Raw genomic sequence first — 18,607 nt, forward strand, 5'->3', positions numbered from 1 at the left:
CAGGGTCTGCCACCCAGGGGACAGGCCCAGGGAAGACAGGTATACAGCTGCCTGGGTGGATGATATGGGCTCCCAGGTACCCAGAGGATGGCCTAGAAGGGCAGGCATGGCTTGGGGTGAGCACATCACCTTGGCCCTGGAAATTCCCTGTCCCGCAGGGAGGGATGGAGTCAGAGGAGGGCCGGTGAGGGCCCTCTATGTGTGAAGCCCAGGAGGTCTGTAGTCTAAGGATGGTTCCTCTCAGAGACAGTGCCCCTTTCTCCCTTTCTCCCTTTCTCCCTTTCTCCCTTTCTCCCTTTCTCCCTTTCTCCCTTTCTCCCTTTCTCCCTTTCTCCCTTTCTCCTTTCTCCCTTTCTCCCTTCTCCCTTTCTCCCTTTCTCCTTTCTCCCTTTCTCCCTTTCTCCCTTTCTCCCTTTCTCCCTTTCTCCCTTTCTCCCTTTCCTCCCTTCCTCCCTTCCTCCCTTCCTCCCTTCCTCCCTTCCTCCCTTCCTCCCTTCCTCCCTTCCTCCCTTCCTTTTTTTGAGATGGAGATTTTCTTTTGTTGCCCAGGCTGGAATGCAATGGCACGATCTCGGCTTACTGCAACCTCTACCTCCTGGGTTCAAGTGATTCTCCTGCCTCAGCCTCCTGAGTAGCTGAGATTACAGATATGCGCCACCATGCCCGGCTAATTTTATATTTTTGGTAGAGACGGGGTTTCTCCATGTTGGTCAGGCTGGTCTCAAACTCCCAACCTCAGGTGATCCACCTGCCTCAGTCTCCCACAGGGCAGGGATTACAGGCGTGAGCCACTGCGCCCGGCCGACAGCGCCTCTTTCTATCTGCAATGAGGGGTCCTCATGTTTCCACTGTGCTGTAGCTCCAGGGCTCCTGGTTTTGGTCATTTCTGTGACTCCAGTATGGACTGTGGAGATCCCCCTTTCTGAGGGTTCAGGGCCTGGCCTCTGTGGTCCTCGTCTTCAGGGGAGTTAGGGTCCTCAGTGGCACAGGGACAGGAAGCAGGAAAAACATGGATTATTTAGGAAAGTCTTTGAAAGGAGACCGTAATTTAACCTGCTTTCACAGATGAGCATGAGCCTATGAAGGGCCTGACTGCCCCCAGCTCTCCCTGTGTCCTTCTGCCCCTTGCCCCAGCTCTGACCATGGGACCTCACATATCACCGTTATCCCCCCAGCTGTGTGTGTGTGTGTGTGTGTGTGTTTGGGGGTTCCCACGGCTGTGAGGGGCCTGTGTGACTGAGGACTTGTGCTGGTCCCTGAGGTCAAAGGCCTGGGCATCTCCTACCCTGAAATCCTTCCCATCCCGCCCTTTCCTGGTGTCCCCTATGCTCAGCCCTCCTCTCTAGACAGCTCCCTGGACCCTCTCCTCTTCCCATCTCTGTCATGTCTTAGACCCTCCTCATCCTGACACCCACTCCTTTTGAGGGCTGCCTCCTCCCCAGTCCATCCTGCAGCATCTCCACTCTGGGCCCTGCCTCCTCCTGCTGTCCCTGGACCTCGGCCTCCTACTTCTGTTTGTCATCTGTGTGGTCAGATCCCAAAATGAGGGTCACAGAGGTGGACAGAGGAGACAGAAATAAGGGGGTACAGTGGTATGGTGGTAATGGTGAGGTATAGGTTTAGTAATGGATAGTCAGAGAAAAAGTCTTTTTTTTTTTTTTGCAAGAAAAAAATCTTGCAAAAGTGTTGGAGCAATGGTGGGGCAGTGATGTTGTTTGAATCTATCCCTGCTCAAACGTCATGTTCAGTTGCAATCCCCAATGCTGGAGGCCTGCTGGGAGGTAACTGGATCATGGGAGCAGTTTCTCATGGTTTAACACCATCCCCCTTGGTACTTCTGTCATGGTAGTGAGTTCTCGTGAGATCTAGTTGTCTAAAAGTATGTAGCACCTCCCTGCTCTCTTTTCCTCCTGCTTTGGCCATGTAAAATGCTATACTTCCCCTTTACCTTCCGCCGTGATTGTAAGTTTCCTGAGGTCTCTCGAGAAGCCAAGCAGATGCCACCATCCTCACTGTATAGCCCGCAGAACCGTGAACCAATTAAACCTCTTTTCTGTATAAATTACCCAGTCTCAGGTATTTCTTTATAGCAGTGTGAGAACAAACTAATAAAGAAGATTGGTACCAAGACGTGGGGCATTGCCATAAAGATACCTGAAAATGTGGAAGCGACTTTGGAACTTAGCAATGGGCAGAGGTTGGAAAAGTGTGGAGGGCTCAGAAGAAGACAGGAAGATGAGGCGAAGTTTGGAACTTTCTAGAGACTTGTTGAATGGTTGTGACCCAAATGCTGGTAGTGATATGGACAGAGATGGCCAGACCGATGAGATCTCAGATGGAGATGAGAAACTTATTGTGAATAGGAGCAAAGGTACTTTTTTAATACCTTGGCAAAAATTTTGGTTGGATTGTGCCCATGCCCTAGGGATCTATGGAACTTTGAACTTGAGAGAGATGATTTAAGGTATCTGGTAGAAGAAATTTCTAAGCAGCAGTGTTGAAGATGTGGCCTGGGTGCTTATTCATATGCATGAGCAAAGAAATGACCTAAAACTAGAACTTACATTTAAAAGGGAAGCAGAGCATAAAAGTTTGGAAAATTTGTAGCTCTGCCACATTGTAGAAAAGAAAAGCCCATTTTCAGGGGAGGAATTCAAGCAGGTCACAGAAATTTGCATAACTGAAAGGAAGGCAAGTGCTAATAGTGAAGACAATGGTAAAAAAACCTCAAAGGCATTTTAGAGACCTTCATGGCAGCCCATCCTATCACAGGCCTGCAGGCCTAGGAGGGAAGAATGGTTTCCTGGGCCAGGCCCAGGGCCCTACTGCCTTGAGACTCTGGCCTCTGCATCTAGCTCCAGATGTGGGTAAAAGGGACCCAGGTACAGCTTGGGCTACTGCTTCAGAAGGTGCAAATCATAAGTCTTGGTGGCTTCCATGTGGTGTTAAGCTTTCAGGTGCACAGAATACAAGAGTTGAGGCTTGGGAGTCTCTACCTAGATTTCAGAGAATATATGGAAAACCTTGGATGTTCAGGTAGAAGCCTGCTGCAGGGGTGGAGCCCTTATAGAGAACTTCTCTTAGGGCAGTGCAGAGGGGAAAAGTGGGGCTGAAACCCCCACACAAAGTCCCCACTGGGCCACTGCCTAGTAGAGCTGTGAGAAGAGGGCTACCATCCTCCAGACTCCAGAATGGTAGATCCACTAGCAGCTTGCACCCTGTGCCTGGAAAAGCTACAGGCACTCAACACCAGCCCATGAGAGTGGTTGCAGGGGCTGAACCCTGCAAAGCCACAGGGGCGGAACTGCCTAAGACCTTGGGAGGCCACTCCTCACAGCAGTGTGCCCTGGATGTGAGGCATGGAGTCAAAGGAGATTACTGTGAAGCTTTAAGATTTAATGATTGCCCTGCTGGGTTTCAGATTTGCGTGCATCCTATAGCCCCTTTATTTTGGCTGATTTCTCCCTTTTGGAATGGGAATATTTATCCAATGCATATATCCCATTGTATCTTGGCAATAACTAACTTGTTTTTGATTTTTGCAGGCTCACAGGTGGAAGGTACTAGCCTTGTCTCAGATGAGATTTTGGGCTGTGGACTTTGAGTTAGTATTGGAATGAGTTAAGACTTTGGAGGACTATTGGGAAAGCATGCTTATATTTTGAAATGTGAGAAGGACATGAGATTGGGAGGGGCCAGGGGTGGAATAATATGGTTTGGATCTATGTCCCCGCCCAAATCTCATATTCGATTGTAATTCCCAGTGTTGGAGGTGGGGCCTAGTGGGAGGTGATTGCATCGTGGAGGCAGTTTCTCATGGTTTAACACCATTCTCCTTGGTGCTGCTGTCATGATAGTGTGTGAACCAATTAAACCTCTTTTCTGTATAAAAGTGTGTAGTACCTCCCCCTACTTTTTCTTTTCCTTTTTCTTTTTTTTTTAAGACAGTGTCTTGTCCTGTTACCCAGGCTGGAGTGCAATGGTGTGATCTTGGCTGACTGCAACCTTTGCCTCCAAGGTTCAAGCAACTCTCCTGCCTCAGCCTCCCAAGTAGCTGGGATTACAGGTGCTCACCACCGTGCCCAGCTAATTTTTTTGTACCTTTAGTAGAGACGAGGTTTCACCATGTTGGCCAGGCTGGTCTGGAACTCCTGACCTCGTGATCCACCTGCCTCGGCCTCCCAAAGTGCTGGGATTACAGGCGTGAGCCATTGCACCTGGCCGGTACCTCCCCCTAGTTTCTTTCTCCTGCTTCAGCCATGTAAGATGGCTTGCTTTCTCTGCCTTCTGCCATGATTGTGAGTTTCCTGAGGCCTCCCAGAAGCTAAGCAGGTGCCACCATGCTTCCTGTACAGCCTGCAGAACCATGAGCCAATTAAATCTCTTTTCTTTATAAATTGCCCAGTTTCAGGTATTTCTTTATAGCAGTTCGAGAATGAACTAATATAGGCAATTATGGCAGAGTGTTCAGGGACAGTGATGAGGGCAGCTTTGGGTCAGTTGTGTGGCACCTGTGGGACAGACATGAGGGCAGTGTTGGACTGTGATGATGACGGTGATGGATCCATGAGGAGGCACTAGGTGTTTTGTAGTCAAACATACCAGAGCCTTGAATCCCAGCTCTTTCTTACTAGTTGTACAACATGGACAGATCATGTTACCTCTCTGAGCCTTAGTTTCATCCTCTATAACATCAGGACTATGATAGTGCCTGCCCCACTGGGTGACTGTGAGGACTGAAGGAGACACTGTGTGTGAGTGCCCTGCTCAGTGCTGGCACAGAGGCCACCTGATGAGTCTCAGCTCTGATCACCCCAAACACATTCCCACCTGATCAGGTTCTCCACACAGATGGACCTGCAGGCCCTGAAAACTTCTCAGTCCTTTCACGTCAAGTAATGTGGGTGAGGTTCTGCCACTGAATTCCCAGGGTGAGCCTGGCTTGGAATGAGGCTGGTGGGGAGTGGGGGGAACTGACTCTTGGCGACTGGGTTCCCCTATCTTTCAGGTGGAAGTTTGCGAAAAAAGGTTGACTGCTCTGGAAGTCAAGGTACAGTAACATGATCGGGAACAGCAGGCAGGTGAGAGACCCCCAAGGAGTGTGGCTGGAAGTGTCTGGTGGGCTCCCGGGACAAAGGCAGGGGTGGGAGCAACCTTGCGAGTGCTGAGCCACCCTCCTCTCCAGCCTGCAATGTGAGTGACACTACATGGTACAGTGTGGAGAACAAGCTGGAGAAGCAGGCACAAGAACTCAGCAGGTTTGAGATCACCCTGCAATGTTGTGTGTGGAGGGTTTGAGAGCTGCTAGGGCCAGGCCAGGGCACTGTTGAAGGGATTAGGGGTGTCTGACCTCCTGGGACTTTTGCTGTCCCCCACTGCCCATCTGTGTATGTCCCCAGGATGGATGACCATGTTCCCCCAAGTCCCGCAGCTGGTGACTGACCTGTAATGTCCTGATTTGTAACATGGCTGCCCTTGAGAGCCCCAGTAAGAAGGGCTCCATGCCCAGCCTTCATCCTGCCATATTGTCCTCCCCTACGGGATCCTGACCTCTGTCCATCAGGCTCCATGGGAACCTGCTGCCCCAGGAGCTGGTTAGAGCCCAAAGACAGCTGCCACCGGCCATCTCACTTTTAGGCATTTTGGCCCGAGGCTGAGAATACTCCACCAGCTGGAGGACCCCCACCTGATTGCCGTCCACTCCAGGAAGAGCTGATGAGGTTCCCAGCCTAGGAGCACCTACATCTGGGGTGGAGAGAAGTCAACATTGCCCATGTGTGTCTCAGGTATTTGTCCAGACCTTCAAAGGCAGCATATATGTCAGGATGGGCCTCTGTGAACATGTGGGAGCTTGGGAATGAGGGACAGCTCAGATGATGGGACACATTTCAGGTGACTGCATCATCCTCCTGTGGCTGGCACTGTCTGCTTGGCTTTGCCTTCATGGTCCGAGTTTGCCCCTCTGTCCCTGATCTGTATGCTGCTCCACTGGCCTTCATGATCATCTTGGTAGTCCCATCTTCCCCCGGTTTAGAATCTACTCACCCTTCAAATGAGCCAGGCACAGAAAGACAAACACCTCATGATCTTACTTATATGTGGAATCTAGAAAAGTCAAATTCGACCCAGTGTTGTGGCTCAAGCCTGTAATCCCAGCACTTTGGGAGGCTGAGGTGGGTGGATCACGAGGTCAGGAGTTTGAGACCAGCCTGGCCAACATGGTGAGACGCCGTCTCTACTAAAAATATGAAAATTAGCTGGATGTGGTGGCACGTGCCTGTAGTCCCAGCTACTCAGGAGGCTGAGGCAGAAGAATTGCTTGAATCTGGGAGGCGGAGGTTGTAGTGAGCTGAGATCGCGCCAGTGCATTCCAGCCTCTGGGCAACAGAGCGAGACTCTATCTAAAAAAAAGAAAAGTCAAATTCATAGAAATCGAGAGTAGAATGGTGGTTACCAGAGGCTAGGGGCAAGCAGGCAAGCAAGGGAGTGAGAGTGGGAGACACACGTCAAAGGGTACAAGGTTCCAATTAGACAGGAGGAATAAGCTTTCCAGATTGATTATGTAGCATGGGGACTAAAGTTAGTAACGATGTAAATTTCAAAACTGCTAAGAGAATAGATTTTGGATATTTGCACCACACACAAAAAAATGTATCTGAGGTGATGGGTATGTTAATTATCTTTATTTAATCATCCCATAACTACACATATATTAAAACATCACACTGTGCCTCACAAATACATAAATAATTATTTGCCAATTTAAAAAATAAAAGGGCTGGGCATGGTGGCTCACGCCTGTAATCCCAGCACTCTGGGAGGCTGAGGCGGGCAGATCACGAGGTCTGGAGTTTGAGACCAGGCTGACCAACATGGTGAAACCCCGTCTCTACTAAAAATTCAAAAATTAGCTGGGCGTGGTAGCACACGCCTGTAATCTCAAGCTACTCAGGAGGCAGAGGCAGAAGAATCGCTTGAAACCGAGAGGCGGAGGTTGCAGTGAGCAGAGATTGCGCCATTGCACTCTAGCCTGGGCAGGCGACAGAGCGAGATTCCGTCTCAAAAAAATAAATAAATAAAATAAAAGAATTAAATAAATAAAATAAAATAATTAAATGGTGGCTTATACCTGTAATCCCAGCACTTTGGGGAGCTGAGGTGGAAAGATCAGTTAAGCTCAAGACCAGCCTGGGCAACATAGTGAGACCCCCATCTCTATTTCTACTTAAAATAAATAAATAGATAAATAATGCAATTAAATGTTTAAAAAGGTAAATATCTCTTCATCCTTCAGATCTCAGTTGAAACATTACTTCTTTCATGGCCAGGCACAGTGGCACACGTCTGTACTTCCAGCACCTTGGGAGGTTGAGGTGGGCAAATTGCTTGGGCCCAAGAGTTCGAGACCAGCCTGGGCAATATGGCGAAACTCCATCTCTACAAAAAATACAAAAACTAGCCAGGTGTGGTGGCTCATGACTGTAGTCCCAACTACTCGGGAGGCTGAGGTGGGAGGATGGCTTGAGCTCTGGAGGTGGAGGTTGCAGTGAGCCAAGACTGGGCCATTGCACTCCAGCCTGGATGACACAGCGAGACGCTGTTCCAAACAAAATAAAACAGAATGACTTCTTTCAGGGTAGGCTGCTCCATTCCCTGTAGAAAAAGGAACTTCCTATAGTTCTAAGTCCCTCTGTAACTCTGGACTCCTTCCTCTGTGCTCCCATCCCCTGGCCATCACTAGTCCAGCTGTCTGTCCTACCTTATGGACAGAGCCCAGGACGGGGAACCACAGCTGCCCCTCCACTGATGTAATCTCAGCTCCTGGTGCTGGGAGGTGGGTGGAGGGAAGGAGGTTCCCAAGGAGCAGACAAGGTGTCCCACACCCCCAGGGCTCACACGGGAATTTTACTTAGTTCTCTCTACCAGACCCTGGCATTGCTCTGGTGCACACGTTATCACCAACAGCAGAAAACCACCTGGCCCACTCTGAATCACCAGTCACTATCGCTAGATTTTCTGTCCTTTTTGGCCTCCATCGATTCTGGATTCTTTCCCTTCCCTTTTCTCCCTGCTTTTCTTGGGGATGATGTATCTCTTTGGAGTGGGGCCTTCTCCTCACAGGGGTCTGCTTCTCCTTCTCTCTCTTCCTCCCCTGAGCTGTCCACACTTCTTTCTGTTCTGCAGGCTCCTGGTAGCACAGGTCACCCTGCATCCCCCCTGCCCCATGTACCATGCCTCTGTGTCTGCTGGCTCAACCTTACCTCTTACACAAACCTCTGAGGATGCAGGAATCTTTAGATAACTCTCTTGCTGCTCTTTGGGGTGATGGGAGATACAGAGTTTTTCTTCGGCTCCCTTTGCCCACACACCAGCTGTCATCCCTGCCTTCTGTCACTGGTGCCTGCTGCTGCAAGGACGTCTCCCTGATGTCTTTTGCCTGCCCTTCACCTAAGAAGCAAAGCACAACCCTTTCTGCTCTGTTCAACCCCAACCCCATGCACATTCAATCATCCTTGTTCCCAGAAGTTCGACCCTATCAGTGGGCAGAGCTCTGATCCGTTTTACAATGAACCACGCCTGTGACTCACTTTCTGAGCCTCCTGTCTCTCTCCCCAGTGGAACTGGATCTCATTCTGCAACGCAGTGAGGCTAGCCCTGGATTATTGTCTTGTCTCTGGACTCAGCCTTAGGCAGTCACCTCTATGATCTACGTCATCGAAACGTTGGCCGTTGGTGTTGAAAGTCAAACCTTTGAAATTCAAAAAATCTTTTCTCTCCTCTGGCCTGACTCTTGCCATGTAGAATCACGTTTTGGCTTTCAGAAGTTCGCTTTTGTTAGAGGTTTGAAAATCCATTCAGAAATGCAGCTGACTTACATTGTCTATTGTTCATACCCACCCCCAATTTAGGGCTATGACTAAGGAGAGCTGTCACTGAGGCCTGAGTGGTGGGGCAGGATAATGGTTACACAGGGGTTTGATGCTGGTGACAAAGAGGCCTCATTGGCTGCTCCAAATATTATCTACTGCAGGCCTTTCATTTAATGTCTTTCTGCACTGCTTGGATTTTCTACCTGCATAAATTGTATGATTTAAATTAAAAGCCAACAAATAAATGAGTGAGTTAAGATCATGCTATAATGGTCACCCCCACAGTGCAAACAGAGTCAAACAATGCAGCCTGGTTGGGAGAGGATGATGTCAGGCAGGTTGCAGGCACCAGGAAGGGGCAGAAAGGGGAGGTTGTCACAGCTCTAAGAAGCTGGAATGCTTGGAGTGGGATTAGGTTAAATTAGGGCATTCAGTTGGTGACAGGCTCTGTACCTTAAGCATACTCAGAAAGTGGGGCAGGGACCGAGAAGAAGTTCAGCTGATCAGGCACAGCTGATGCAACAAAACAGTGTTATTTTATTTTTATTTGTTTTGAGACAGCGTTCTGTTCTTGTTGCCCAGGCTGGAGTGCAATGGCACAATCTCAGCTCACGGCAACCTCTGCCTCCCAGGTTCAAGTGATTCTCCTGCTTTAGCCTCCCAAGTATATTTTATTTTTTTGAGATGGAGTGTGGCTCTGTCGCCCAGGCCAGAGTGCAGTGGCACAATCTTGGTTCACTGCAACCGCCGCCTCCCAGGTTCAAGTGATTCTCCTGCCTCAGCCTCCCGAGTAGCTGAGATTACAGGCGCCCACCACCATGCCCAGCTAATTTTTGTATTTTTAGTAGAGACAGGGTTTCACCATGTTGGCCAGGCTGGTCTCAAACTCCTGACCTCAAGTGATTGGCCCTCCTCGGCCTCCCAAAGTGCTGGGATTATGGGTGTGAACCACCGTGCCTGGCCAAAATAGTGTTGTTTAAAAGCTACATTTTCACATATTAAAACAACTACCACCACCCTGAATGTTCCTCTGTCTGGCAAGAACACTTTTTTTTCCCTTTGAGACAGGCTGTCCTCACTCTGTCACCTAGGCTGGAGTGCAGTGGCACTGTCACAGCTCACTGTGGCCTTGAACTCCTGGGTTCAAGGGATCCTCCTGCCTCAGCCTCCCAAGTAGCGAGGACCACAAGTGTCTACCAGCATGCCCAGATAATTTAAAAAAATTTTTTGTAGAGATGGGATCTTGCTATGTTGTCCAGGCGGATGGCAAGAATGCATTTTGAAAGAAGACTGTTCTTTAATTTTGGGTAACTTCTCATGCTGGCTGTTGAATTATGCAAACACACCTCTGTTATTCAAAGTTATACAAGACCCTCTTCTGAAAAAGGACTTTGGTTAGAAGGAGATAAAACTGCTCTTTGGTGATCACATAAATTTTCTAGGTTGCTCCTGGAGACAAGGAGTTTTAGGTAAGGAGGGGATGAGACTGTGGAAGAGATGTGTGATGCTTGTTTGGTTAGACTGGTTTGAACTCCTATAGCAGAGTCCTATATCAGAAGGACTTTTGGGACCGGGTGCATGGCTCACGCCTGAAATCCCAGCACTTTGGGAGGCCGTGACGGGAGGATCACTTGAGGTCAGGAGTTGGAGACCAGCCTGTCCAACATGGTGAAAACCCGTCTCTACTAAAAATACAAAAATTAGCTGAGTGTGGTTGCATGCACCTGTAAACTCAGCTATTCAGGAGGCTGAGGCAGGAGAATCGCTTGAACCCGGGAGGCGGAGGTTGCAGTGAGCCGAGATTGCATCATTGCGCTCCAGCCTGGGTGACAGAGCGAGACATTGTCTCAAAAAAAAAAAAAAAAAAAGAAAAAAAAAGACTTTTGGGTCATAAACTACAGAAAATATTTGGATTTAGGTAATGCAGAGACTATCCATTATACAGGGGTGTCTCACACCACCTGTTATGTGTTGAATTGTGTCCTCCAAAAGAAAGGTTGAAGTTCTAACCCCCAGTACCTCGGAAGGTGGTCTTACTTGGAAATAGGGTCGTTGCAGATGTAATAAATTAAGATTAGGTCATGTCAGAGTAGCGCATGCCCTTAATCCAATATGGCTGGTGTCCTTACAAGAGGAGAAAAGATACAGATGCACAATGTAAGAAAGCCATGGGCCGGGCATGGTGACTCACACCTGTAATCCCAGCACTTTGGGAGGCCAAGGCAGGTGGATCGCTTGAGGTCAGGAGTTTGAGACCAGCCTGGCCAACATGGTGAAACCCCGTCTCTACTAAAAATAAAAAATTTTCCAGGCATGGGTGAGCGGGCTAACTAATTTTTTTACTAAAAATACAAAAATTAGCAGGCGCCTGTAATCTCAGCTACTCGGGAGGCTGAGGCAGGAGAATCACTTGAACCCAGGAGGCGGAGGTTGCAGTGAGCTGAGTTCATGCCGTTGCACTCCAGTCTGTGTGATAGAGTGAGACTCCTTCTCAAAAAATAAAAAAATAAAATAAAATTTTAAAAAAGGGCTATGGAAGAGGAGCCGTGCTTGTTACCTTCCTGTCGTGGGTGTTTCCTTGTGAGGGCAGGAGATTTGGAACAGTGGCAGCTGTCTCATGACTCTGAAGGGAAAGCTGAGTCAAGTCTGTTTAGTGGCTGTAGCAAGGTGAACGTGAACGTGGTGTGACCCTTGGGGGAAGGCAGAAGGCTGGGAGTTTAACTGTCCACGTAGTGGGTCCACCACAAGCTTAATGCCAGGCACTGAGTAAAGTGACCTGCACATCCTGCCTGTCATCTGGAATGAAAAGATACACTTATCTTACAGTTAACCTACTTCCAGGTTTGGGAAAAAAAGAATGGCAAGGGTTAATAGAAGCTGAAGCGAATGCATGAATCATGCTGGAAAGGTAGACAGATGCTTCTAGTAGTGCCCCTGGAATTCTTAGGCTTTGGAATGTCAGAATGAGTCATAACTGGTCATGTTTTATAAGTGGAAAAGCAATCTCATTGTGTATTATTCGTGTGGTACATGATTACTTCATGGGGGTGGACAGGAACAGTCTATTGCCATTTGATAGAATGGTTTCAGAATGAGAAAAGAAAGCCATGAAATAAATCAGAATGAGCAGTGAGCACCGCTCCTGTCAGTTTTCCACAGGCTGATTTGTACCATCTAAGAATGAGAGAGCAAGATAGCTCTACCTTCTACATACTCAGGCATAGCTACTACCACCTAAAATCAGCCAATTCAGAAGTTCACACATGGCCGGGTGCGGTGGCTCACGTCTGTAATCCCAGCACTTTGGGAGGCTGAGGTGGGTGCATCACCTGAGGTCAAGAGTTTGAGACCAGCCTGACCAACATGGTGGAACTCCGTCTCTACTAAAAAGTACAAAAAAAAAAATTAGCCGGGCGTGGTGGCAGGCACCTGTAATCCCAACTACTCTGGAGGCTAAGGCAGGAGAATCACCTGAATGTGGGAGGCAGAGGTTGCAGTGAGCCAAGATTGTGCCATTGTACTCCAGCCTGGGTGACAAGAGTGAAACTTCATCTCAAAATAAATAAAATAAAATAAAGAAGTTAACATATAAACTCTCCACTTTTTTTTTTTTTTTGAGACGGAGTCTCGCTGTGTCGCCCAGGCTGGAGTGCAGTGGCGCAATCTCAGTTCACTGCAAGCTCCGCCTCCCGTGTTCACACCATTCTCCTGCCTCAGTCTCCCAAGTAGCTGGGACTACAGGCGCCCGCCACCATGCCCAGCTAATCTTTTGTGTTTTTAATAGAGACGGGGTTTCACCGTGTTAGTCAGAATGGTCTTGATCTCTTGACCTCGTGATCCACCCGCCTCAGCCTCCCAAAGTGCTGGGATTACAGGCCTGAGCCACCGTACCCGACCAGCTCTCCAGTTTTATACATTGACTATGATGAACTGAGACTAGGAATAGAGTAATTCTGTTCCGGAAGCTCACAAGGAACAGAATGAGGTGAGACTGGCTTGGACGTCTGTAGAAAAACTGTGTAGATGGCAGTTGCAAAAACCATAAAGCCATTGTTCCCATACATCAACAAAATTGTTTGTTGAGCTACCATACTCAGTGGGTTCTGTTGCTCTATCAGAGGGACGTGAGTGAATAGGAAGTGACTTCATTTGCCATTATACTCTCCTGCCCTCTGACCACTCACATTAACCCAGAGATCTTTACCAGTTCACAACATCCAATCAGAGCCAATACTGAGGCAGAGGCAGGTCTCTACTTCTCGACGTAAGGAACTGGAATCACCCCTTTCTTGCCTTTGCTGTCCTCTGTGTTCCATGACTGCTCTTCAGGCTTTTATAGATTCTCAGGATATCCCCCTTCTTAAAGGGAAAATCTTCTCCGTCACTCTCATTAAAGGCAAAGAGGGATTGAGTCATACGTACTCTGCCTCCTCCTGCCTGAGAATCAGCTCCGTTTCCTTGCTGAACCTAGAAGCTGGTTCTGTCAACACTGTGGGATCCACACTGTGCAGGAAGACCAGTTAGAATGGAGCTGTAGTCATCGAGGCTGGGGAAGAGAGAGACACATTCATTCGTTGCTGCTACACCGATGCCTGTGCCAGATATGATAGAATGCCAGGTTCTTCACACACAGTGTAGGTGTTTCTTCTTGCTCCTTGGGCGGTATATGTTTAGTAGGGGAGGGAGGAATTGGTGGTAAAAATCAGAACAAATCATATCACTAGTAATAAACAGAAAAATCTCAACAGATTCCCAAGAAGAGTCCCCTTCAGAGTAATCTTTGGTTTTACAACCTCCCCAAGTTCCTTCAGGCACCAACAGGTAGTTCTAGATGGTTTAGTCAACACTCTTGGGCAGGGCGCGGTGGTTCATGCCTGTAATCCCAGCACCTTGGGAGGTCAAGGAGGGTGGATCACCTGAGGTCAGGAGTTCGAGACTCCTGTACACTTTTTCATATCCCTAGCATTTCTGTAAGGACGGGGAATGCTTTCAGCCCTGAGCCCTGCAACCTACGTACTCAGGGAATAAATATCTCCCCTCAAGAACAACAGGGAAATAAACCCAGAAACCACACGCCATGCAAGAACAGCGGGGCTTTATGAGTCGTGGAGCTCAGGTCTCAGCCCACCCTGCTACTCACTGTGTTCAGCACTCACTGGCCACTGTCCTGAAACATCAACTACTGGGGCTGTGGCATCAACAACTTCCTATCTCCCAGATCCCTGGGCCCAGGGAAGGGGAAGCTGATGACCCATAAATCAGGGTGCTCGCTGGGCACAGTGGCTCACGCCTGTAATCCCAGCACTTTGGGAGGCCAAGGCAGGTGGATCACCTGAGCTCAGGAGTTCACGACCAGCTTGGGCAACACGGGGAAACCCCGTCTCTACTAAAATACAAAAAATTAGCTGGGCATGGCGGCATGTGCCTGTAATCCCAGCTACTCGGGAGGCTCAGGCAGGAGAATCGCTTGAACCCGGGAGGCGGAGGTTGCAGTGAATGAAGATTGCGCCACTGCACTCCAGCCCGAGTAACAGAAGGAGACTCCATCTCAAAAAAATAAATAAAAAAATAACGGTGCTCTTTCTATGCACCCAGTTGATGAGATGCCTGAGGCCCCGTCTCACCTCTCTGTAGGCCTGTGCAGGTGTGACTTCCCTCCAGGTGAGACCCTGACACCCTCTCGCACAAATGCATTTTAAACCAGAATCGGTCTCATTGCAAGGGACTCCTGACTGTGAACAGAGGAGAGAGAGATAGGATGAAAGCTTGAGATGGAGGTAGATAAAGCTGGGTACAGCTCTTCGAATGGGATAGAGGGAAGAAACCCTAAGGAAGAGAGGCTGCCCAGCATTTAAAATGTTTGGACGGTAGAGGAGAGGCAGGAGAAGGCTCTGCAGAGGAAATGGCATGGAGACGTGGACAGGGGCAAAGGAGATTCATGGCCAGTAAGAGGTACAGAAAGGAGCACACTGGGAGGGACAAGATCCACCCTGTGCAAGGACAGGAAGAGGTTTGTGTGGCATCCACTGCAGCCAGTCGCAGCCTCTTCGGTGTCTGGGCCCTCCTATGGCTTTGGGACTTTCTCAGGGCTTAGCCCCCACACAACTCCTCCCAGTGTTCACAAAGGCATTTCTGCCTTGGGCCAAGAAAACAGGCACCATTTGCTTTCTTGGCCCCCAAAACTCTGCCTTGCATAGGTTAGATCCTCCGAGATGTGTAATTTACATCCCTGCAGAAAACCTGTTATCTGACTTCCTGTCCCCTCCCGCCTTGGCTTCTGGTCCTGGTTAACATTCCTTGGGGAAGTAGCGACTCTGGCCAGGCAGGGCTGCTGCAGCCCTAAGGGCTGATGTGGGCGTTGTTATCATGTCCACTAAGAGCCTGCGTCCTTCAGGTCAGATGCCCAGGTCTCAGGTTGGGGCTGGGAAGGCAGACAAAGGGGCCCAAAAACCTCAGGTAGCTGAGAAGTTGGTATAGCAGCAGGGAGATGACAAATATCACCCTGTGGCCTCTTCTGGTCTGACTGCCCCTCACAAATCCAGACAGGAGGGGCACAGTGACTTGGAGTAGAATTGGACTGGCGTAGAGATGAAGGGGTGGCTACCTGTGGCCAGAAAATGGGATAAAATGAAATGGATGGGAACCTACATTTGTAGGATGCCTGCCCTGTGCCTGGAGTGGTGCTGGGTCCTTTCCAAGCTTTAATTCACTGAAATCTCACCAACCATCCTTTGAAGCATTGCCCCCTTTTTATAGATGCCTGGAAATGGTGGGAGTTGGAACTCAGGAACTGTGCTTTTAATAACTCACCAGGTCTGGCCTGGCGCGGTGGCTCACGCCTGTAATCCCAGCACTTTGGGAGGCCGAGGTGGGCGGATCACGAGGTGAGGAGTTCAAGACCAGCCTGGCCAATATGGTGAAACCCCGTGTCTACTAAAAATACAAAAATTAGCCGGGCGTGGTGGCTGGCATCTGTAATTCCAGCTACTCAGGAGGCTCAGGGAGGAGAATTGCTTGAACCTGGGAGGTGGAAGTTGCAGTGAGCCGAGATGGCGCCACTGTACTCCAGCCTGGGCAACAGACGAGACTCCATCTCAGAAAAAAAAAAAAAAAAAGGTCACCAGGTCTAATTGGAATCCCATTCCTGTTCTAATAATCCATTTTAGCTGGGCTTACACAGTTTTTTCTTTTTCTTTTCTTTTCTTTTTTTTTTTTTTGAGACGGAGTCTCACTCAGTCGCCCAGGCTGGAGTGCAGTGGCACAATCTCGGCTCACTGCAAGCTCCACCTTCTGGGTTCAGGCCATTCTCCTGCCTCAGCCTCCCAAGTAGCTGGGACTACAGGTGCCCGCCACCATGTCTGGCTAATTTTTTGCATTTTTCGTAGAGACAAGGTTTCACTGTGTTAGCCAGGATGGTCTCAATCTCCTGACCTCGTGATCTGCCTGCTTTGGCCTCCCAAAGTGCTGGAATTACAGGTGTGAGCCACTGCGCCCGGCCGGGCTTACACAGTTTTAGGATATTTTTGGCCCTCTTGCATCTGAAGACTTCCCTTTCAGAAATTTTCCACCTTATTATTAATTTTTTTTTTTTGAGATGGAGTCTCACTCTGTTATCCAGGCTGGAGTGCAGTGGTACCATCTTAGCTCGTTGCAACCTCGGCCTCCCTGGTTCAAGCGATTCTCCCACCTCAGTCTTCCCAAGTAGCTGGGATTACAGGTGCATGCCACCACATCCGGATAATTTTTATATTTTTAGTAGAGACGGGGTTTTGCCATGTTGGCCAGGCTGGTCTCAAACTCCTGACCTCAGGTGATCCACCTGCCTTGGCCTCCCAAAGTGCTGGGATTACAGGTGTGAGCCACTGTGCCTGGGCCCACATTATTTTTGAAGGGAGGCAGAATCCATCTGCTTATAGACACTGAGAGCACCAGGTTCTCACTCTTCCTGCCACCCTTTCCAGCTAGGATGAGAGCATGTGGCCTAGGTTCTGGTGGTCAGGATCACTGGATTTGGATTTGAGGACGCAGAAGCAGAGAAAATTTCTGAGGCACAGCAGAGGTTTCCAGGCCCAGTGGTCACAGACGGCTGTCAGCAGCGACATCTAGTGTCCTGTGGTGACAACAGTGGCTTTAGCAACCCATTTAGGCTTGTGGCCGTCTGTGCTCCTGCCAATCTTGGCTCTGTAGGTTTCTTGGTGATTTTGTGAACTATGCAGTATCCTGTGATAAATCATTTCTTTCTGTAAGTAAGTCAGAGTTAGTGCCCATGGCTTACGACTCACAACTTTGATATAGATGTTGGCCAAAGTCCCAGACTGGTTTTTTTTTTTTTTTTTTGAGACGGAGTCTCACTCTGTCGCCCAGGCTGGAGTGCAGTGGCGTGATCTCGGCTCACTGCAAGCTCCGCCTCCCAGGTTCACGCTATTCTCCTGGCTCAGCCTCCCCAGCAGCTCGGACTGCAGGCACCCACCACCATGCCCGGCTAACTTTTTTTGTATTTTTAGTAGAGACGGGGTTTCACCGTGTTAGCCAGGATGGTCTCAATCTTCTGACCTCGTGATCCACCCGCCTCGTCCTCCCAAAGTGCTGGGATTATAGGTGTGAGCCACTGCGCCCGGCCTAGACTGTTAATAGAATATGCCAGGTAAGACACATTTAGGCCGGGTGCAGTGGCTCATGCCTGTAATCCCAGCACTTTGGGAGGCTGAGGTGGGAGGACCATCTGAGGTCAGGAGATTGAGACCAGCCTGGCCAACATGGTGAAACCCTGTCTCTACTAAAAATACAAAAATTAGCCGGGCGTGGTGCACAGTGAGCAGCTGCACAAGAAGGACATTATCAAGTTTCTGCAGGAACACAGTTCAGATTCGTTTCTTGCAGAACATAAATTGTTAGGAAACATTAAACATGTGGCCGAGACAGCTAACAAGGACCACTTGGTTACAGCCTATAACCATCTTTTTGAAACTAAGCGTTTCAAGGGTACTGAAAGTATAAGTAAAGTGAGCAAGTAAAAAATGTGAAGCTTAATGAAGAAAAACCCAAAGAAACCAAGTCTGAAGAGACTCTGGATAAGGGTCCACCAAAATATACTAAATTTGTTCTGAAAAAGGGAGATAAAACCAACTTTCCCAAAAGGGGAGATGTTGTTCACTGCTGGTATACAGCAACACTACAAGATGGGACTGTTTTTGATACTAATATTCAAACAAGTGCAAAGAAGAAGAAAAATGCCAAGCCTTTAAGTTTTAAGGTCTGAGTAGGCAAAGCTGTCAGAGGATGGGATGAAGCCCTCTTGACTATGAGTAAAGGAGAAAAGGCTCAACTGGAGATTGAACTAGAATGGGCTTATGGAAAGAAAGGACAGCCTAATGCCAAAATTCCACCAAATGCAAAACTCATTTTTGAAGTGGAATTAGTGGACATTGAAATAGTTCAGCTCTAAGGGTATTAGCAACTATGATAAAACTTGGCCTTGAAGAAACTTACATAATAGGACTTGTTACTATTGTAAAGGAAGAGTCAACTGGAAAATTCAAGGAGTTAATAAAATTTGTTTACTTGATCCCAGCTTTTGAGAGATGGAATCCCTTAGGAATCCCTGAAGTCTAAAATACTTTCCTACAGCTGTGTCAAATACTGGTCAAGGAGAACTTTTTCCTTTTACCTCATATTGTGAACTAAGTGGCTCAATAAAAATTTATCCACTGTCAAAAAAAAAAAAAAAAAATTGGCCC

The 18,607-nt window shown here is 48.6% G+C and overlaps 1 long non-coding RNA gene and 1 pseudogene across 1 annotated transcript; both read left to right on the forward strand.

Annotated features, from left to right (window-relative positions):
- The first annotated feature begins 4,390 nt into the window (after positions 1-4,390).
- Positions 4,391-9,286, forward strand: LOC117067810. The gene is made up of 3 exons (XR_004430846.1): positions 4,391-5,081; positions 5,638-5,786; positions 8,617-9,286. It is a non-coding gene; the product is annotated as an uncharacterized LOC117067810 (long non-coding RNA).
- A 5,522-nt stretch (positions 9,287-14,808) lies between these two features.
- Positions 14,809-18,337, forward strand: LOC117068032 (annotated as a pseudogene).
- Positions 18,338-18,607: the final 270 nt, after the last annotated feature.

Source organism: Trachypithecus francoisi, unplaced genomic scaffold, assembly GCF_009764315.1.
Source record: "Trachypithecus francoisi isolate TF-2019V2 unplaced genomic scaffold, Tfra_2.0 Lachesis_group20, whole genome shotgun sequence".
NCBI lineage: Eukaryota > Metazoa > Chordata > Mammalia > Primates > Cercopithecidae > Trachypithecus > Trachypithecus francoisi.